Source organism: Orcinus orca, chromosome 1 (genome assembly GCF_937001465.1).
Source record: "Orcinus orca chromosome 1, mOrcOrc1.1, whole genome shotgun sequence".
NCBI classification, from domain to species: Eukaryota; Metazoa; Chordata; class Mammalia; order Artiodactyla; family Delphinidae; genus Orcinus; species Orcinus orca.
Genome location: NC_064559.1, coordinates 175259751 through 175279928, shown reverse-complemented (window position 1 = coordinate 175279928; position 20178 = coordinate 175259751). Strand labels below are relative to the sequence as shown.

Here is a 20178-nt window from a genome sequence, read left to right as displayed (position 1 = left end):
ACAGCCTCTTCAATAAGTGGTGCTGGGAAAACTGGACAGCTACATGTAAAAGAATGAAATTACAACACTCTCTAACACCATACACAAAAATAAACTCAAAATGGATTAAAGACCTAAATGTAAGGCCAGGCACTATAAAACTCTTAGAGGAAAACATAGGCAGAACACTCTATGACATAAATCACAGCAAAATCCTTTTTGACCCACTTTCTAGAGGAATGGAACTAAAAACAAAAATAAACAAATGGGACCTAATGAAACTTCAAAGCTTTTGCACAGCAAAGGAAACCATAAACAAGATGAAAAGACAACCAAGACAACCCTCAGAATGGGAGAAAATGTTTGCAAATGAAGCAACTGACAAAGGATTAATCTCCAAAATTTACAAGTAGCTCATGAAGCTCAATATCAAAAGAACAAACAACCCAATCCAAAAATGGGCAGAAGACCTAAATAGACATTTCTCCAAAGAAGATATACAGATTACCAACAAACACATGAAAGAATGCTCAACATCATTAATCATTAGAGAAATGCAAATCAAAACTACAATGAGATATCATCTCACAACAGTCAGAATGGCCATCATCAAAAAATCTACAAACAATAAATGCTGGAGAGGGTGTTGAGAAAAGGGAACCCTTTTACACTGTTGGTGGGAATATAAATTGATACAGACACTATGGACAACAGTATGGAGGTTCCTTAAAAAACTAAAAATAGAACTACCATACGACCCAGCAATCCCACTACTGGGCATATACCCTGAGAAAACCATAATTCAAAAAGAGTCATGTACCACAATGTTCATTGAAGCTCTATTTACAATAGCCAGGACATGGAAGCAACCTAAGTGTCCATCGACAGATGAATGGATAAAGAAGATGTGGCACATATATACAATGGAATATTACTCAGCCATAAAAAGCAACAAAATTGAGTTATTTGTAGTGAGGTGGATGGACCTAGAATCTGTCATACAGAGTGAAGTAAGTCAGAAAGAGAAAATCAAATACCATATGCTAACATATATATAAGGAATCTAAAAAAAAAAAAAACAATGGTCATGAAAAACCTAGGGGCAGGACAGGAATAAAGATGCGGACCTATTAGAGAATGGACTTGAGGACACGGGGAGGGGGAAGGGTAAGCTGGGACAAAGTGAGAGAGTGGCATGGACATATATACACTACCAAATGTTAAACCGATAGCTAGTGGGAAGCAGCCACATAGCATAGGGAGATCAGCTTGGGGCTTTGTGACCACGTACAGGGGTGAGATAGGGAGGGTGGAAGGGAGGGAGACGCAAGAGGGAAGAGATATGGGGATATATTTATATGTATAGCTGATTCACTTTGTTATAAAGCAGAAACTAACACACTATAGTAAAGCAATTATAACTCCAATAAAGATGTTAAAAAAAAAAAAAGAATCCAGGGCTTCCCTGGTGGCGCAGTGGTAAAGAATCCGCCTACCAATGCAGGGGACACGGGTTCGACCCCTGCTCCAGGAAGATCCCACATGCCGCAGAGCAACTAAGCCCGTGCACCACAAATACTGAGCCTGCGCTCTAGAGCCCTCAAGCCACAACTCCTGGAGCTCAAGTGCCACAACTACTGAAGCCCTCGTTCCACATCTACTGAAGCCCGCACGCCTAGAGCCCATGCTCCACAACAAGAGAAGCCACAGCAATGACAAGCCCGTTCACTGCAACGAAGAGTAGCCCCCACTTGCGACAACTAGAGTAAGCCCACGCACAGCAATGAAGACCCAACGTAGCCATAAATAAATAAATAGCATCACAATTAAGTTAAAAATCTCAAGATCTACTAAAAAAAATTTTGCTAGAATAAAAAAATAACAGAGCTTAGAGGGAAGAGCAGATGATATACCATGGCAAACTGTGCTAGATAATTCAGAAAAGACCTAGTGATGGCAAAGATACTGAGATTGAAAAAGCATGTAAAGACATAAAATTTCATGAAATGAGAGCAGAAAAAAAATTTTCTAAAATAACACTGTTACATATTATTTAAAACATACGTATGTGACCAAAATAAATTAAACAAGACAAGTTTAAAAAATTGATTCCAGCTAAGTAGCTGAATCATCTTGGGCATGTTACTTAACTTCTCCCCCTCATTTATAAAATAGAGGTAAATATTAACTATATCTCACTGAGTTATAATGAGAATTAATGACAACACACTAAGGAATTAAAGGATAAAAATGCATAAATGAAGCAAAAGGCAGGGTGCATAACACACAGTAAGCATTCAATAAAAATGAGTTCCCTTTCCTCTCTCTTCCCCAGCCCAACCTTAATCCTAGCTCTGGATGCTGCAAGTATACAACAAATTAAGTCTGGTTTTCTTCTTTATTATACATTTTCAGTTACCAAGTTTTCTCCAGGGCACATATACACAAGTCTTTCAAGTTTCCCATGAAACATGGCATCAAGAGCTCCCTGGTTATCTTCTTCAAAGTTTAGCCTTAATTGCCCTCCAAACTGTCAAAGCTCCTCTAAAACACAATAGCAAAAAAAGTACACAATATTACATATATGGTCTAACTAGGACAGAATTGAGTAGGATTATTATTTCCCATAATCTGGATATAAAAAACATAGTTTCTGATCTTCTAAGTACACTAAATGTATCTAAAACTTTTTATGCTGGAACATGAAACTTGACACAAGATCAACCAATTGATATTAGGCCCATTCAAATAAGCTGAGATGCTAAAGTACTAAGACGATTATGAATTTCCAGGATAGGACTTCCCTAGTGGTCCAGTGGTTAAGAATCCACCTGCCAAGGCAGGGGACACGGGTTCAATCCCTGGTCCGGGAAGATCCCACATGCCACGGAACAACTAAGCACGTGGGCCACAACTACTGAGCCTGCACTCTAGAGCCCGCGGGCCTCAAGTACTGAAGCCCGCATGCCTAGAGCCCGTGCTCCACAGCAAGAGAAGCCACCGCAATGAGAAGCCCACACACCTCAACGAACAGTATCCCCCACTCGCCACAACTAGAGAAAGCCCACGCACAGCAACGAAGACCCAATGCAGCCAAAAATAAATAAATAAAATAAATAGATAAATAAATAAATTTCCAGGTTAATCTTTATTTTGATAAATTTTCCTATTTGATTTAAGAAGACCACTTAGGTCAAATAGGCAACTCACCTCTTCTGATAAAGTGGTTTTAGAAGTCTATTTCAGAGGCTGGTAAAGAAAGCAATCAAGAGAAAAAGGAAGTTAGATTCCTGGGGTTAGGGCAGGCTCTTCTATAGTTTACATTACAAAGGTCAAAGGAGGAATCTGATAAAAGGCAAAACAAAATTAATAACATGAAGCATTGTCAAAAAATATTCACCAAAAAATATTTTCAACCTTATTTCTCTCTCAAGTGTATTATTTCCACTAAAGGGAATATTTTATAGCCATTAAAAGTGAGTTACTGGGCTTCCCTGGTGGCGCAGTGGTTGAGAGTCCGCCTGCCGATGCAGGGGACACGGGTTCGTGCCCCGGTCCGGGAAGATCCCACATGCCGCGGAGCGGCTGGGCCCGTGAGCCATGGCCGCTGAGCCTGCACGTCCGGAGCCTGTGCTCCGCAGCGGGAGAGGCCACAACAGTGAGGGGCCCGCGTACCGCAAAAAAAAAAAAAAAAAAAAAAAAAGAATGAGGTAAATTCTATATATACTAACATGGAGAGATGTCAAAGTTTCACTGTCAAGTGACAATACCAAGATATTGGTATTGTCACTTGACAGTGTCACTGTTGGCAAAATAGAATGTATAGTGCAATCGTATTTTTATTTTTTAATATAATAGTAAACATTAGTATATATCAAAAAAATGTAAAGGAATGCATATATTAAACTTTATCTTGGTGGAAGAGGTGATTATAAGAAAGACTTTTTTTTTTAATTTATTTTTGGCTGTGTTGGGTCTTCATTGCTGCATGCGGGTTTTCTCTAGTTGCGGCAAGCAGGGTCTACTCTTCCTTGCTCTGCGTGGGCTTCTCATTGCAGTGGCTTCTCTTGTTGTGGAGCACAGGCTCTAGGCACGCGGGCTTCAGTAGTTGTGGCATGTGGACTCAGTAGTTGTGGTTCGCAGGCTCTAGAGCACAGGCTCAGTAGTTGTGGCGCATGGGCTTAGTTGCTCCCCAGCATGTGGGATCTTTCCGGACCAGGGCTCAAACCCATGTCCCCTGCATTGGCAGGTGGATTCTTAACCACTGTGCCACCAGGGAAGTCCCAAGACTCATTTTTTTATGGAATACGTTTCTGTTCAGTTTTTTTACAATGTCTTGCATTACTTTTGTTTAAAAAATGAAGATTAAAAGCTTAGAACAGGGCTTCCCTAGTGGCACAGTGGTTGAGAGTCTGCCTGCCGATGCAGGGGACACGGGTTCGTGCCCCGGTCCAGGAAGATCCCACATGCCACGGAGCGGCTGGGCCCGTGAGCCATGGCCGCTGGGCCTGCGCCTCGGAGCCTGTGCTCCTCAACGGGAGAGGCCACAGCAGTGAGAGGCCCGCGTACCGCAAAAAAAAAAAAAAAGCTTAGAACAACTAAAAATCACCCTTTCATCCCTCCCACTACAATAGCTTAGACTACATGAGATGAAATTTATATGTTAAGTGCAAAGAGGGAGGGGCAAAAATATAAAAATTGAATAATCAATGATTATAATTGTATAAAAGTATGCACTGGAAAAAATAAAGGAATTATACCAAAGTGATAATGTTATTTTGGGTAGAAAATGTATGACTTATTCTTTACTCTTATTCTAAACTTTCTATAATGTTATATTGACAATAAATATAGCAAACTGAACATAATTTCACAATGTATAATGAAAATGAATCTCTTAAAGCATTTAATTATTAATATACAGAAATACAAACATAAAAGCTGACCTGTAGTAATTCGACCAAATTCATATTAACTACAGCATACTCCCTGGTATTTCTTTTTTCTGAAACAGGTTTGCTTCCTTAAAATATTTTCTTTCTGATTTAAATTCAGGAAAAAAATTCTAATTCCAGTTAAAAATGTATTCTCTAATGTAACTATGGAGCTTTAGGAGGACTTTTAATGTGATTTCCTTATACTTGTAAAGCTTCAACAAGACCAGAGCCTTACCATGCCACAGGGTTATCTGGTCTTAAGAATCCAAAGGAAAGAGTACATAACTATTATAAAAGGTATTTTCAAACAATGCCTATTTTCATAGTTCTTTAATATATATACACATATATACTTTTCAAATAAAGGGTCATATTCCAGTCTGAAATTTCACTTCTGTTTAAATACAATTGTCTTTGATAATATCTCTACTATTTCATAAGCATGAAAGATTTCAACATCATTTCAGACTAGTGGGAAGGAAGCAAACTGCAACCTGTAACAGTTCACATAACACACATGACAGTTAAAAAAAAATTCAATGGCGGCTTCCCTGGTGGCGCAGTGATTAAGAATCCACCTGCCAATGCAGGAGACACGGGTTCGATCCCTGTTCTGGGGATATCCCACATGCTGCGGAGCAACTAAGCCCGTGCACCACAACTACTGAGCCCGTGTGCCACAACTACTGAAGCCCATGCGCCTGGAGCCCGTGCTCCGCAACAAGAGAAGCCACCACAATGAGAAGCCCGCACACCGCAACGAAGAGTCGGCCCCGCTTGCCACAACTAGAGAAAGCTCACATGCAGCAACGAAGGCCCAACGCAGCCAAAACTAAAAATTTTTAAATTAAAAAAAAAATTCAATGACATTTGTTGCATATAAAATTCCTTAGCTTGGCATTCAAAGACTTTGCTCTACTAAAACTGGCCTAATCATTAGCCCCCAGACCTAACCCTCCTTTCAAGTGTAGCTTTCCCCTCCTAACTTGGCTTAAGTGATGTTCATCTCATTCCAGCTGTTGTGCTCAGTTAACATCTTCTTGGTCTTCCTATCTTCACTCTCACACCTCTCCCAATCTATTCTCCAAAATAAGTAAACTTTTGAGAACTTTTCATGTGTGATACAAAGGCTCTTTCTTATCTGGCCCCTGCCCACATCTCCAGCCTCATCTATCTCTATTCCTCTACCCACAGACACAATCTGCTCCAAACATAGAGAACTACTTGTAGAGTCCTGCTCACACTTCAATACCTAGAAGGAATATTCCTTCTCCCTGGCATGTTCTTCTTGACCTCTTCTACATGGCTCTCCAGTGATCATCTCATATGGGAAGTGTTCTCTGACCCCTCAATCTCTTTTTTCTGTGTTTTGATAATGCCTTCCACAAAGCTCTGTTATTATAGTTATCACACAGTATTTTAATTGTTGCTTATCTGTCTCTTTCACTGGACTCTGAGCTCCGTGAGGGTTAGACTTGAACTTACTCACCTCCAAATGAATTATGGCATACAAATTTTAATACTACTATATGAATCAAAATCTACAGTGGATAAAAAAATGAAAATAAGTAAGACATTGAGATTCCGTACTTCCTATGTAAAAACATATTCATTCTTTCATTCACTCAGTCAACAAATATTTATTTAGCACCTACTAAGGGCCAGGCACTATGCCAGACCCTAGGGAGTTGGTAAGGACAATGCAAACACATACACAAAAAGAATCCTGAGAGTCCAAAATGTTAACATTGGCTATTAACTCTTTGAATCTTGGGGAGATGTGAATAATTGAAAATCATCTCTATTCCCCAATTCCTCCTTAATGAACATGCATTAATTTTATAATCTTACACACACACACACAAAAAAGTGAGGGGTCCTCCCAAATTACAAATTCCTACCAATCAGTAAGAATACAATCAATATGCAAAGTAAATAATGTGCAAATTTGTCAACCATAGCTAATGTGAAAGCAAAACAATTTTTGAGAACTTTTAGTCAGATTCCAATTATACCTAATACAAAGAACAACAAAGACTAAAGTATGCAAAAATACTTCAGGATTTCCACTGTGCCTACTTTTGAAAAAGATCCCATGCAAATTGTCCAAGAAAAACACTGACCACAAGATCAATACCACCCTAGTTTCCCACACTGCAGAAAACAAAAATTTGTCATCCTATTCCATTTAATGCAGGAGAAGAGATGACAACCTCTATACAATTTGTTCAGAAGACAAATTAATAAGTAACACCATATTTCATCTGTATAATGATTTACAGTTTACAGTTCACAAAGCACTTTGACCTTAACAATAATTCTATTTTCTTGTTCCCACTGGATAGATTAAAACACTAATGATTGAGATGAAGAAGGTCTTTCTAACTATGACTCAAAATCCAAAAGCCATAGAAGACAAGATTGATAAGTCTGTCTACATAAAAATCTAAAAGTTCTGCATGGGAATAAAAGAAGTCAGAAGACAAATGTCAAAATGGGAAAATATTTGCAATACATACCCCAGACAAAAAAGTTTATCTTATTACATGTATATATGATATATACACATAAATACATATATATCAATACATAAATAAATATATATACATATTTATATCATATATAAAAAGAGAGAGAAACTTAGAAATAGGAAAGAGGCCTATGACTCAAAAGAAAAACAGGTAAAGAATTTAAACACGTAGTTTACAGAAAAGGAAACATGAGTGATCAAACAATATAAAAAGATCCTTAACTTAACGTAATATTTTAAAATTTAAAACTACTCTGAGGTATCATTTTTCTCTATCAGATTGGCAAAAATTCAAGTTTGATAACAGTAAAACATAATCTTAGTAACACCAATCCTGAAGCCAGAATACTTGGTTTGAATTTCTGCCACAGTAACTGTATGATTTGGGCAAATCACTTAAAGTCTCTATTCCTCAAATTATTAATCTGAAAAACGGAGATAATAACAGTACCTACCTCAAAGGATGTTATTAAGATAAAATGAAGTAATGTATATAAAGCACTTAGAACAGTATCTGGTACACAGTAAGTACCATGTAAGTATTAGCTATGATACAGCTAATGTTGGTGAGTGAACAGGCAATGCACATTTTGGAGCAACCCCAAAGGGAAGCAATTTGGCAACATATTTCACAGTTATAAATGCATATATCCTTTGACTTAGAAATCCCACTTTCTATAAAGTGATCCCACAAATATCCTTTTACACATGTAAAATGACACATGTTCAAGGGTCTCCATTACAGAATTGCTTATAATATCAAAAGAGTAGAAGCAACATACATGTACAACAATAAGGAACTAGTTAAATTATGATACATCCATTCAATGAAATACTGTGCAGATTTTTTGAAAAAAAGCAGAAACTCTCTATGTACTGATCTGGAAAGATCTCCAAGATACATTAAGTGAAAAAAAATTTGGGGGGTAATGAGTTGAAGGTGCAGAACAGTGGGGACTATGGACTAACTTTTGCATGAAAAGTAGGAAAAAATACATTCATAATTGTAAGCGTTTGCCTAAAGAAAGTCTAAAGGAGTGTAAAGAAACCAGTAAAAGTGGTTGGGCAAGGGACATGAAACTGCGTGGATGAGGAATAGGCATAGGAGTGAGACTTTCACTGTTTATATAAAATATATAAATATTCAACTATTTATTTAACCATTTGAATGTATTACCTATTCAAAAATTAAATTTAAAAAACCTAACGCTCAGAGGATAAAAAATTTGCCTACAATCATATAGCCAATCATAACAGGGTCGATGACAGTTAGGACTTCCACTTTTTTCCTTATATCACACTGCCTTTCTGAAATTTTCAATAATGTAAGATTTAAAAATTATCACAAGTAAGCCTTTCTCTGAAACAACCACTCCGAGTGCTCAGTAGAAATAACACCAGTGAGACTACACTGAAGTCATCTCCATATAATACTCATTGTTGGCCCAAAACATTCACCATCACCCACACTATACAATGTAATACTTGGGCTTCATTTACCAGAAGGAGACAAAATTCTCATAAAAGCCCTTATCATAGATTTCAAATTCCAACACAACATTCATTTTGCAGAAAAGATGAAATGTACGACACAAAGATTATATTTATAAACACTTTCACATAGAGAAAAAATCATTAAAGCAAGTCAGCTTTCTACTCTAAATAAGCCAGGGAATGAGTACATGTAAATATGTAAATGTGTAATTTACTTTTTACAAATAACGTAAGTACAAAATGTCATTGGGGATACTGGGTTGGAGATTCCCTAGTCTAGCTTCTCAGCACGTACACTTTTAAACAGAGCTAAACAGGCCTATCATATTCCAAATCACAAAAGATCTGTGTTTCAGACCATCCCAAATAGACATCTGTTTGAGAGAATAATACATCATACATCCAGGGCATCAAGTATTTGAGGATCTCGACATTAATTCACACACAAATATCTGTACCACCTAGTACTGCTTTTGAACAAGTGCCAAGGAACGTCCAACTCAATTCTGGGTCCCTTAGTTCTGAGCAGCCCCACATATAGGACCCAATATCTTCTCTGTTCCATTTCCCGCTTCATAGTGGGCAACTATGACATCCATACTGATGACATATCAATATCCTTTATAGCCCCTTAACCTCCCACTACTTCAATAATCTATGCGTCTATTCCCCTTCAACAGCACTGAGACAGTTACACTCTGGTTTTTTTTTTTAAGTTTATTTATTTACTTATTTATTCATTTGTTCATTCATTTATTTTGGCTGCGTTGGGTCTTTGTTGCTGTACATGGGCTTTCTATAGTTGCAGCGAGTGGGGGCTAGTCCATTGTGGTGCACAGTCTTCTCATTGTGGTGGTTTCTCGTGTTGCAGAGCATGGGCTCTAGGCACGCGGGCTTCAGTAGTTGTGGCTCGCAGGCTCTAGAGTGCAGGCTCAGTAGTTGTGGCACACAGACTTAGTTGCTCCGCGGCATGTGGGATATTCCCAGACCAGGGCTCGAACACGTGTCCCCTGCATTGGTGGGCGGATTCTTAACCACTGCGCCATCAGGGAAGTCCCTACACTGTTTTTTGTTTTACCTTGAAACTATATTTATACTGAACTCTCAGCTTTCTCATTCTGTTTTTCTTACAAAACCTAGTCTTCAACCACATTTCTGATTGTCTCCTTATTTTCCAAGTACACCAGCCCCAAAGAAGGTTTTATTTCTCACAGCCCCAGCTCTGACGCTCAAAGTGCATCATACCATCATACCTCCCACACTATCACTAGCAATGTAAAATTACTCTCCATTCTACCTTTCTTTCTTGTAAATTCCAATTCTGGATCAACCCAATCATCTTTTTTGCCCTCTTGCTCTTAGGCTGCTGGAGTGGAAAATGCATGCTCCTGGGCCCCACTACAAATATATATTTCTAACTTTAACTTGGCTTAAATGTGTCAGCAATCTTTTTTATTTAATCCTTAATCCAGGGACTTCCCTCCCTGGTGGCGCAGTGGTTAAGAATATGCCTGCCAATGCAGGGGACACAGGTTCGAGCCCTGGTCCGGGAATATCCCACATGCCACAGAGCAACTAAGCCTGTGCACCACAACTACTGAGCCTGCGAGCCACAACTACTGGGCCCACATGCCTAGAGCCTGTGCTCCGCAACAAGAAGCCACCGCAATGAGAAGCCTGCACACTGAATGAAGAGTAGTCCCCGCTCGCCGCAACTAGAGAAAGCCCACGTGCAGCAACGAAGACCCAACGCAGCCAAAAATAAAAATAAATTAATTAATTAAAAGAAGAATCCTTAATCCATTCCTCTTTCATTTTCCATTGAATATTTCCATGGCCATAATACTCAAGCCAGAAACTCACCATAGTTCCTTCAGTCTCCAAAGATAATTGACGTCTCCACAGATAACTTATCACATCAACAAAATAAAACCATCTTTTAAACTCTCTCACCTTCCTTCTCTCCTACCACATCATTATCCATCTCGATGTCTATCCTTTTGGTGTCAAAGAATGAAATGCCCAACGTATCTCCTAAATAAAATTTCCCCTCAACCTACCATACTAAAAAGAAAAACACACATGTGCCATAGTGGAAAGAACACAGGTTTCAGAGCTAGACAGACTTTTTCAAATTCTTGCCTATAGTTTCCCAACTGTAAAAGAGGGATACTGATACATAAACAAGGCTGTTGTGATCTATAACGCATCTTTATGATACCTGGCATATAGCATAACCTCAACAAAGGTGTTTCACTACTATCAGCTCTCCTTCATAATCACAGTTGTTGAAAGAGTAATTTTACTGTCTCACATTTGCTCCTCAATCCATCACGATCTGACTACTGCCATCATTCCCACCATCACGCTATCTAAAGTGTCTTTCAAAGAAAGCAAGTGATCTCCTAATTACTAAATTCAGTGGTTTCTTCCGAATTCTCATTCTACTGGTCATACACCACATCATACACTGATGGTCGCCCTCTCCCTTCTTGAAACCCTTTCTTCCTTTGGCTTCTATCATAATGCCATTCTGTTCTAGTTCTTGTCCCACTGTTTTAACCTCTCTTTCTCAGTGTCTATTACCCTTCAAACAATGATATTCATTCTGGTCCACAGCCCTTTTCTTCTCTTCTTTCAGTATTACCACCCCATACTAAGGCTTTAAACATCCCCCATATACTCTTTGTTGACCCTCAAATATATGTATTCAGTTCCAAACTTTCTCCCAGTTTTCAGACCCAAATTTCCATCTACCCACAATGATACCTGAAAAACACCTCAAACTAAACTTATCCAAAATCACATTACCTCCCCTCAAAATTGCTTCTTTATGTTCCCTATTTCAATTAACACTATCAATCCATCCCATCAGCCAAGTTAGAAATCCCCCACTAATTCTCTCAACTCTATTTTTTTCATAATAAATACTATCTATTAAAAGACAAAAGTGAAAATACAAGTTACAGATCAGAAGAGAATTTTTGTAACTAATTGTACTCAAAGTATATTAAAAAAAACTTTTAGAACTTAGTAAGAAAAAACCCCACAAAGTAGAAAAATGGGCAAGAGACTTAAGCAATTCACAGAAGAAACCAAATTGGGAAACACAAGATATTCAACATTATTAATAATTGGGGAAATGCAAATAAAGACCACAGTACCTTTTTATACCCCCTAATTTGGTAGAAATTTAAATGTCAGATACTACCAAATACTAATAAGAATATGAAGCAGTGATAACATTCATACTCTGCTATAGGAGTGTAAATTGCTGCAACCACTTTGGAAAACAATCTGGTATCTTATGAAGTTAAAGTGCATATACCCCATGACCCTACTCCTAGGTCTTGTTGCATGTGTGTACCCCCAACTCCAGCCATAGGCAATCACTAATCTACATTCTGTTTCTTTAGTTTTGCCTACTCTGGACATTTCGTATAAATGGAATCATACAGTCAACTCTATTTTGAAACCTCATGGAACTGCATGCCATTCTCTTCATTTTCCTACCACTATTCCCCTCTGACCTGGATTAGCACACTACTTTCCTGCCTACCTAGGCTTTCTGCCTCCACGCTCTTCACTTTGAATTCTTCCTCCATATTTTCACCAGAGATAATCAACCATACCAAACTCCTGCTTAAAAGCTTCAATGGCTCCCCATACCTACAGAATAAAGTCCAAATTATTTAGCAAAGTTTTTTTCAGAGGGATACATTGAAAGGTTTTTAAATTCGACAAACCCGGTTTCACTTCTAGCTAAATCTGAATACTGGCTTAGTCCAGAGTGTTCAAAGTTAAGGGTAAAAGGCAGAGGAGGGAAAAGGAAAGATGCGGAGAGGAGGGATGACAGGGGAGGAGTGAAAAAAAAGAGTCAGTAGTGTCTGAGGGGAGGGAAGTATCTTTCGAGGGTAGAAGTGGGTGTTTTCGAGGGTGTTACGTTTGAGAAAAAAAGTAAGGGAGTCCAGATCTCTGAGCGAGCTGACAGGGTGGAGCTGGAGGTCTCAGAAACGGGAGTTCTCCGACGAAATGAAGAAGTCCTGAGTCTCTGAAGTGGGGAAAGAGCCTGAAGGAGTCGGGGACCAAGTCCCAGATACGAAGGAACTTCTACGGGTTCCGGGCCTCTAAGGTGGGGAGGGAGAAGGCGCGGGGCAGGGGTAAGAAGCCGTCCCGGGACCCTGAGGGAAGTGAAAAGAGTAGGGGAAGGGGTCGAGGAGTGTCCCCAGCCGCTGAGAGGAGGCTCCGGGAAGCGAAGGAGTCTTGCCAGTGCTAAAAGACCGGAGCACCAATGCTCCTAAGCCCATGCGGGCGGTAGCCGCGCACGCGGGCCGGGGTGCCCTGGGTTAGTGCCCCACGCGCTCTCTTGGCGTTACCTGAGGCGGGACTGAGCAGCCAGAGGGGTGCCTGCGCGGGCGGGAGGGGGAGGCGGAGGCAAAGAGGGAGCATAGTAGCCCTCACAGCTCGGAGGCGGCAGCGGCTCTTAGCCTGCGGAGGCGGTAGGGCTCCCTCGCGCAGAAGCCGGCGACTCGGCTGGGCCAGCGGCGGCGGAGGACGAGGAGGCTACTGCCATGACCCCGCAGCCGGGGCCGCTCCCCTCGCCTGTTCGGCGAGGCCAGGAGAATGATCCGGCCGGCGAGCCAAAGAGCGCAGCTGGAAGAGCCCTGGGCTGCCCGGCCGCGAGCGACTGAAACTCCTGCCCAAGCGGGCAGGGAAGCTAGGGGCGGGGTTTCAACGGTCACGCCCCTCTTCTCAAGCCCTCCCTCAGAGCAGCCAATCAATCGTTAATCCTGGAAAAACGAGCTAGTGGAATTGCCCAATTAGCACTAGGAATGCCACGTGGTATGAGGGTGGACACAATGGGCGTTCAGAAAAGCCAATCATCAGCCCAAAGCGCCAACTCCGGAGGACGAAGGGAACCAGTAGGAAAGAAGTAGAAGTAAAAACAGAAGAGGCAGTGTGCGGGAAAGGCGGAACCAAGGGCGGAACCAAGGAGGAGGGAATACACCTGGGGAAAACCCGAGCCCAGGAGCCTCTCAGAGGGCGGGAGAGTAAACACAAAATGGGCCAATCAAAATGCCAAACATATAAGCGCTTGGTAATTGATAGAGTCAACAGAAAATGGATTCTACTGGCGCGGCTTTTGGCTTCGTGAAGATATAGCTGAATAAGGACTTGAGTAGGCAAAAGCCGTATGAACGCAGAGTCGGACAGGATCTCACTATAGTGTGGAGGGAAAACTGAAATAAACAGTTATTAGCGACTTGAGATAGTAAGAGCAATGGGTATAAATGCTGAGCGAGCAATACCTCTGAGCTAAGAGATTCGATTTGGTGAAGCCTTCTTCCAGGAGGTTAACACTTGAGCTGGCTTGAAAACAGGTTAGGGAATAAGAATGCTATTCAGCTGTTCAACAGGCACATATTTCCTCATGCTTTCCATACGCCTGGACCTCATGCCATCAAGGCATGAGCCTGAGCAGATTGAAGCTTCCAGGGCAAGAGCAGGCAAACAGTGGAGTATGGCCTTCCTGCACCCACGTTCCCTGGGGTTAGAGACCTCCTTTGTGCCATCTTTAGACTTGCCTCCTGTTGGAAGGGTCTTGACAGATGAGTGGGATTTGAACAGTTGGAGTATAGGTGGTGTGCATTTTTGGTGGCAATAAAGTTTAAGAAAGATGTGTGGTAAGAGATAGAAGGCAGAGATAAGAGGTTAAATGTGGGTTCAGCTTAAATGCCAAACTTGTCCTTTCTTTTTTATGCTGGGAGAATTATCAGAGGTTCTTTAGCAGGAGAGTAGCCTTTACAGGACACTGTTTTAGGAAGATTGATAGCTCACAGGATCTCTAAAGGGAGAAAAGAGATCACCCAGTCCCCTTGGCAAGCCTTTTCTGTATCATTCGCCTGGCAACAAATCATGTGCTGCCACCTGGTGACTGTTCAAATACCATTGTTCCACATTGCTATTTAATGTTTCTGTTGGAGCCCTGGCACCCTTGCAAACCTGTCTTCCACAGACCTTGATGCAAAGTAGTTGATAAATAAGTAGAGCACTGGTAGCAAGTAGATTAAATAGTGCCATTATGCCAGATATATCACCTGCCCAGTAAAAGATGTAAAAGACAGGGGTTCCTTGTATCTGCTTCATTAGGAAGATGAGCCTTCATGGGAACTTTTGGGTTTTGTTTTTTTGAACAGGTTCTGTTGGACCCAGGTCTCATCTCTACCATTCCATTCTCATCAATCTCCCTAATGCTGAGGGGGAAGAAAACATGAGGATTGCCTTATAGCTATTCAGGTGTCAAAGGCCCACCCTTCATGACCTGTCTGCTGATTAGGCCAGGGCCTTGAATGTACCCCCAAACAGGAAGTAGTTCCTGCTCTACTCACCCCAGCCTTTTATTATGCTTTTATTTCAGATAACTGTCTCCTCTTCCCAGCTAGACTGAGCTAAGAGATGGGAGTCCACTGCACATCTTAGCTTAGGACAAATATATACCAGGACTGGTATGTATTATGCTCAATAAACATCCACTTGGTGGATAAATGACATTATTTTTGGGGCTGTATTTAGCACTGGAAGAGACCTAATGAGACCTCAGTGAGATGCTGCTACTTCTAGGGAAACCCTGGACTGCACTGTCTAGAACACAAAGCCCAGGTAAGGAAAAAGTAAAGCTTCCCTAAGTCTACCCAGGAAGGTATACTTCCAGAGAGCAACCAAGTGGTGGAAGGATCAGAACCAACAGCCATAAAGCATTTTAAAAAATATAATAGGAAATATCAGAGTGCATAACTCTTAGTAAGAATAGTATTGAATAAGGGCTTCCCTGGTGGCGCAGTGGTTGAGAGTCCACCTGCTGATGCAGGGGACATGGGTTCGCGCCCCAGTCTGGGAAGATCTCACATGCCGCGCAGCGGCTGGGCCTGTGAGCCACGGCCGCTGAGCCTGTGCGTCCAGAGCCTGTGCTCCGCAACGGGAGAGGCCACAACAGTGAAAGGCCCGCGTACCGCAAAAATAAATTAATTAATTAATTAAATTAAATACAGCATTGTTTCTCATCGTCATCAAAAAAAAATTTAAAGAATAGTATTGAATCATAAAATTTGTTTCAGTTAATAAATACATACATTTATATTTACTATGCTACAATGTAAATTGTATTTCTTACTGGAGGTCACAGTCAAAAAGCCCTGAACGCCATTGGACTAGAGGTAGAGACTGAAAGAAGAGACACTAAGGAGGAGACTGCTGCAGAAATGCAGCCTGGACTGCTGAGGATGAAGAAATATGGAGGGGCTAGAGTGAGCCTCAAGAGGCAGAAGCTGAAAAAAAAGGAGAGGAAGCCTTCTATTTGCCAGGTCAAAGGCCCACCAGAGTGTCTTGCCCTCCTCTGCATCCCCATAGCAGTACTGCCCCAGAGCATTGTCCTACCTCATTCTACCCACCAGAATGGGAGCTCTTCCTTCCAATGTCCACTGAGCACAGGGCTTGCACTCAGAAGATACAGTTATAAATATCTATGAACTTGGATTTCAGAGAGAGAGGTGACAGGAAGCAGTCAAGTCACAGGTACAGCTGAGTCTATCCCATGTGGGTGCTGATTCACAGAAAACACATCAGGCAGGATTAAACCATTTTATTGCTTGTGGGTAAGGCTGGACAGGCAGTGACAAACCTCAGTAGGGAGGGCAAACACCAGCTAGATCAAGAGGGGAGGGGAAGGGGATCCAGAAACAGGACCTTGGAGGGGAAGGTGAGCAAAGAAGACATCATCCTACTGCTCTTACAAGTCCTTACAGTCACTCAGGAGCATCTTGGGGCCCTTAAAGTATAGGGCTCTGGGCCTGGAGCTGAAAGCTGCTGGGCTGCAGGTTAGAAAGGGTATGCCTCTGGAGATCTAAGAGGAAAGAAAGGGAAGAGAGAACAAATCATCAGCAAGCACTGTGATACATACAGACCTAGGCTGTGGGCCCTGATGGGGAAGGACATAAAGGCCTGACTCGGGATAAGGAGCAACGGAGGTTGATGGATTCACAAAGAAAGAGGCAGAGACTCCATTCTACCCAATGTCAAACAATTAGGCAGCTGGCATCCAGGCACCATTCAGATTCAGCTTCCCCAAGATCCATGCCTTACCCCCACGTAGCTACCTTAAAAGTTCCCAACTACTGTTACTGTCTGGAAGACTGACTTCAGAGCTAGATGAAGAAAGAAACATGGCGAAGGTGGCAGCCAGGGGCAGCTTAGACTGGAGGACGTGAACGGAAGTCCTGCAAAGGAGAAAGAATCAGAGGCAGAGATGGTGATGGTGGGTCAAGGGGGCCCTCCCAGCACAGAACTGTCCTCCTTCCTGAGGCTAGGACTCCAGTCCCCTCCCCCTTTATCCTCCAAATATATAGAAATACCTCGGTGACTCTGTGTCAAGTAAAGAATGCCCAGTACTGCCCGTATGGGCTGCAACCCCTACCATACCACCCCTACCAGCCCATTTCAAATTTAAGATAGCTAGCTGAACTTTGGTCCCTAGTGCCTGGTCTCTGTGAGACGAATCCCTTCCACTACCGCAAGCACCCACACTCCCTGACCTGAGGGGGTCGTGTTCCCACCGGGCATCCTGGACCTCTGTCCTGGCAGCCTCCAGGGTGTGACTTTTGCCCTCCTGGCCACTTTCCAGCTGATCCAACATCTGCCAGACCATGGGCCCAGGTAGGACCAAACCTCTCCCTCTCCAGAAGCAACTCCCCCTCCCCACAATTAGCCTCTTCAGCACACTTGGAACCCTCATGTGGACAAAGATAGTTTCTCATGGCCTGGAGCAGAGGGCTTGGGAAGAAGAGCTTTGGAGGCAGGTGGAGTCAGCACAGGGAAGAGAAGGAAAGAGATAGAGATAGGAGAGGGTATCCTGGCCCACCAGCAAAACAGGATAGACAGAGAAAGGACGGGGCCTCCAAAGGGAGATGTGAACAGATAGGTCTGATCCTGGTCCTACCTTCCAGCTGTGGGCCTGAGCTTGCCGCCCCTCAGTCATCTGTTTCAGCAGCAGCTCCTGGTGCTGGCCTGTGGATGAGAGAAAATGTAAGGGGGATGTTCTCCAACTTCCTTCCTTCCCCTTCTCTGGCACTGAAAACTAGGACAGAAGCATTCTGGTCCAGCTGCTGAGAAGTTTCCAAGCTGACTGGGGAGACTAGACTTACACCATGAGAGGTAAGACAAAATATTTGGCCAGATTTCTAGGAAGCTCAAGCAGTCAGAGCTAGGGTCATTTATTAGGAAAGCAAGAAGGCTTTCCAGAAAAGGGAACAGGTGACTTCATACCCACCCCCAATCTTTTACTCACTCAGCTGGTCCTGCAGCAACTTCAATTCCTCCCAAAGAATCTCTGACTCCTCCCACAGCAGTTGCAGCCTGCAGGAATGACAGCAGTGTCATTCTAAAGCCAATTAACAAGCCCAGAGGAGGCTACCAGAGTACCAGGAGTTCAGAGGCCTGAAGAAGGCGAGGTTTTGCCCATCACTTACTCATTCTGCAGCTCTTGGTGAAGGCCACTGGTAGCACTGCACTTTTGTGGTCCTGTTTGTATTTGGGCTCACGCCTGTTCCTGTACCTGGCTTCGAAGGCCCTGCAGTTCCCTTCTCAGCCCCTCCAGGCGTTGCTCCAGGAGAAGGACCCTTTGCTCTGGGCCCCCCTGCAGCAACCTTAGTGATGCTGTAGTGGGACAAGTTGGGGATCAGCTCCTCTAAGAACTTCACACATGAGCCTAGAGACTCCACTTGCAAATCAAGACACAAGCACACACACAACAGGAGTGCAACAAAATGTGTTCACACATATGAGACTGTGTATATGAAGAAAAGAACTGATCAGATACCTTCTAGGGCAGAGATCTGGTACTTCTGCTGCTCTCGCTCTTCCAGCAGGCCCTGCACAGCCTGCCTTAGTGCTTCAGTCACCTACTCAGGCAGAAAAACCACACGAGCTATTGTGCAAGGGGCTCCCCCAACCCCTGGTATCCTCATCTCACGCAAACCCCAAACATACTCACCTAGGATTCCATGCCTCACCTGAGCCTGGGATCGAAGCTGGGATCGAAGAATAGTAAATTCATCCCAGAGAGAAGATGCACTACGGGCCTCAGCCCAACTTAGTCTCTCTGGGACAATGGGAGTCTCTAGAGCCCAAGGCTGTTGAGCTTGGACTCCTGACTGGGGAGGCAAGTAATGAGGGGAAATCCAGGTCCCAGTCAGGTCTCCTGCTGAGGGAATAAGGAAGGGACGAGTGCAAAGCCTATTGGGGGGGTGGGGGGGTGAAATGTTTGTTCAGGAAAATAAAAAGCTGGAATTTGCAAGGACTAGTGGACGGCATAGGCACTGGAAAAAGGCAGATTCTGGAAGGAGAAAAGGCTGAGGGATAGGTAGAAAAAGGAACAATACCCGTGGTGGAGACTCCAAGGGGATACAGACTTTGCTACAAAGAAACAAATGCACAGGCCAATGAGTTCTGTCTTGCAGTCCTTTAACCCACAGCCCCTAAACCAGAGGGCGGGGGACTCAGGCGCCCCCTCACCTTAATCCTGGCCACATTTCCGTCAGTAGCATTGAGAAGCGCATCGAGGTGCTCAGACCATCTCAGGCTCCTACTCATAGCCTGCGGCAGAGCTCTGGCTCCCTGGCATCTTGTGCCCTTGCTCTCCCAACTGTGGGCACCCAAGGCACAGCCCAGGAAAGACCACAACGTCAGATCTAAAGAGGTGAGTGGGGGATGCAATAATAAAGGTAAGGATGCAGTATCAGACCAAAACTACGCCTCTGGGACTAGTCAGGGGAGCAACGTCCTTGGGGAACTGGTGGAAAAGCGGGATGCCCTGATACGCAGATATCAGGTGGGAGTTAAAAGGTACCGAATCTTGGTCGAGACCTCTCCAGACGCACGACACTTGCGCCATCACACCGAACTACTGCCGCCGCCCGGTTCAAACCTTACGGTAGGCCGGGAAAGCCCGCCTTCGCACTGGTCTCCGCGGTGCCACTTGGGAAACTGAGTTCACCTCTACTGGAGACAGCTGGTGATGCAGGCTACCGAACTACGTTTCCCTAGAAGCAACACGCGCAGTCACAGCCCCACCGTGAAGCTTGCCGGGAAACTGAGTCTTTCGGCTTCTGTAGTGGCTGTCTCTAAGGACCGAGTGAACTACGTGTCCCAGGATGCATCGCGCAGAGCCAACGAAGTCCCGCTGCC

At 43.1% G+C, this 20178-nt stretch overlaps 1 protein-coding gene and 1 long non-coding RNA gene across 10 annotated transcripts in view; both read right to left on the bottom strand.

The window, feature by feature from the left end:
* TESK2 (testis associated actin remodelling kinase 2) overlaps positions 1-13680 on the bottom strand; it is a 132612-nt gene extending 118932 nt beyond the window's left edge. Inside the window, exon 1 of one of the 5 annotated variants that reach the window (XM_033416511.2) lies at positions 13317-13680. The gene's annotated coding sequence lies outside the window, so the exon portion shown is untranslated. Of the gene's footprint in view, positions 1-3189; positions 3229-12499; positions 12521-13316 lie in introns of those variants that run through there. The other 4 variants (XM_033416510.2, XM_012539063.3, XM_049698782.1 and 1 more) reach the window with 4 other exon arrangements.
* A 2890-nt stretch (positions 13681-16570) lies between these two features.
* On the bottom strand, positions 16571-20163 carry LOC117198763 (uncharacterized). 5 transcript variants are annotated; one of them, XR_007473159.1, is made up of 8 exons: positions 19841-20010; positions 19507-19682; positions 19374-19407; positions 18812-19195; positions 18462-18648; positions 18281-18348; positions 17933-18000; positions 16571-16840 (listed from the first exon to the last, which is right to left on the bottom strand). It is a non-coding gene; the product is annotated as an uncharacterized LOC117198763 (long non-coding RNA). The 5 variants fall into 5 exon arrangements; XR_007473161.1 differs by having other exon boundaries at positions 18812-18893; positions 18986-19682; positions 19841-20163; XR_007473160.1 differs by having other exon boundaries at positions 18812-18893; positions 19005-19682; positions 19841-20163.
* Positions 20164-20178: the final 15 nt, after the last annotated feature.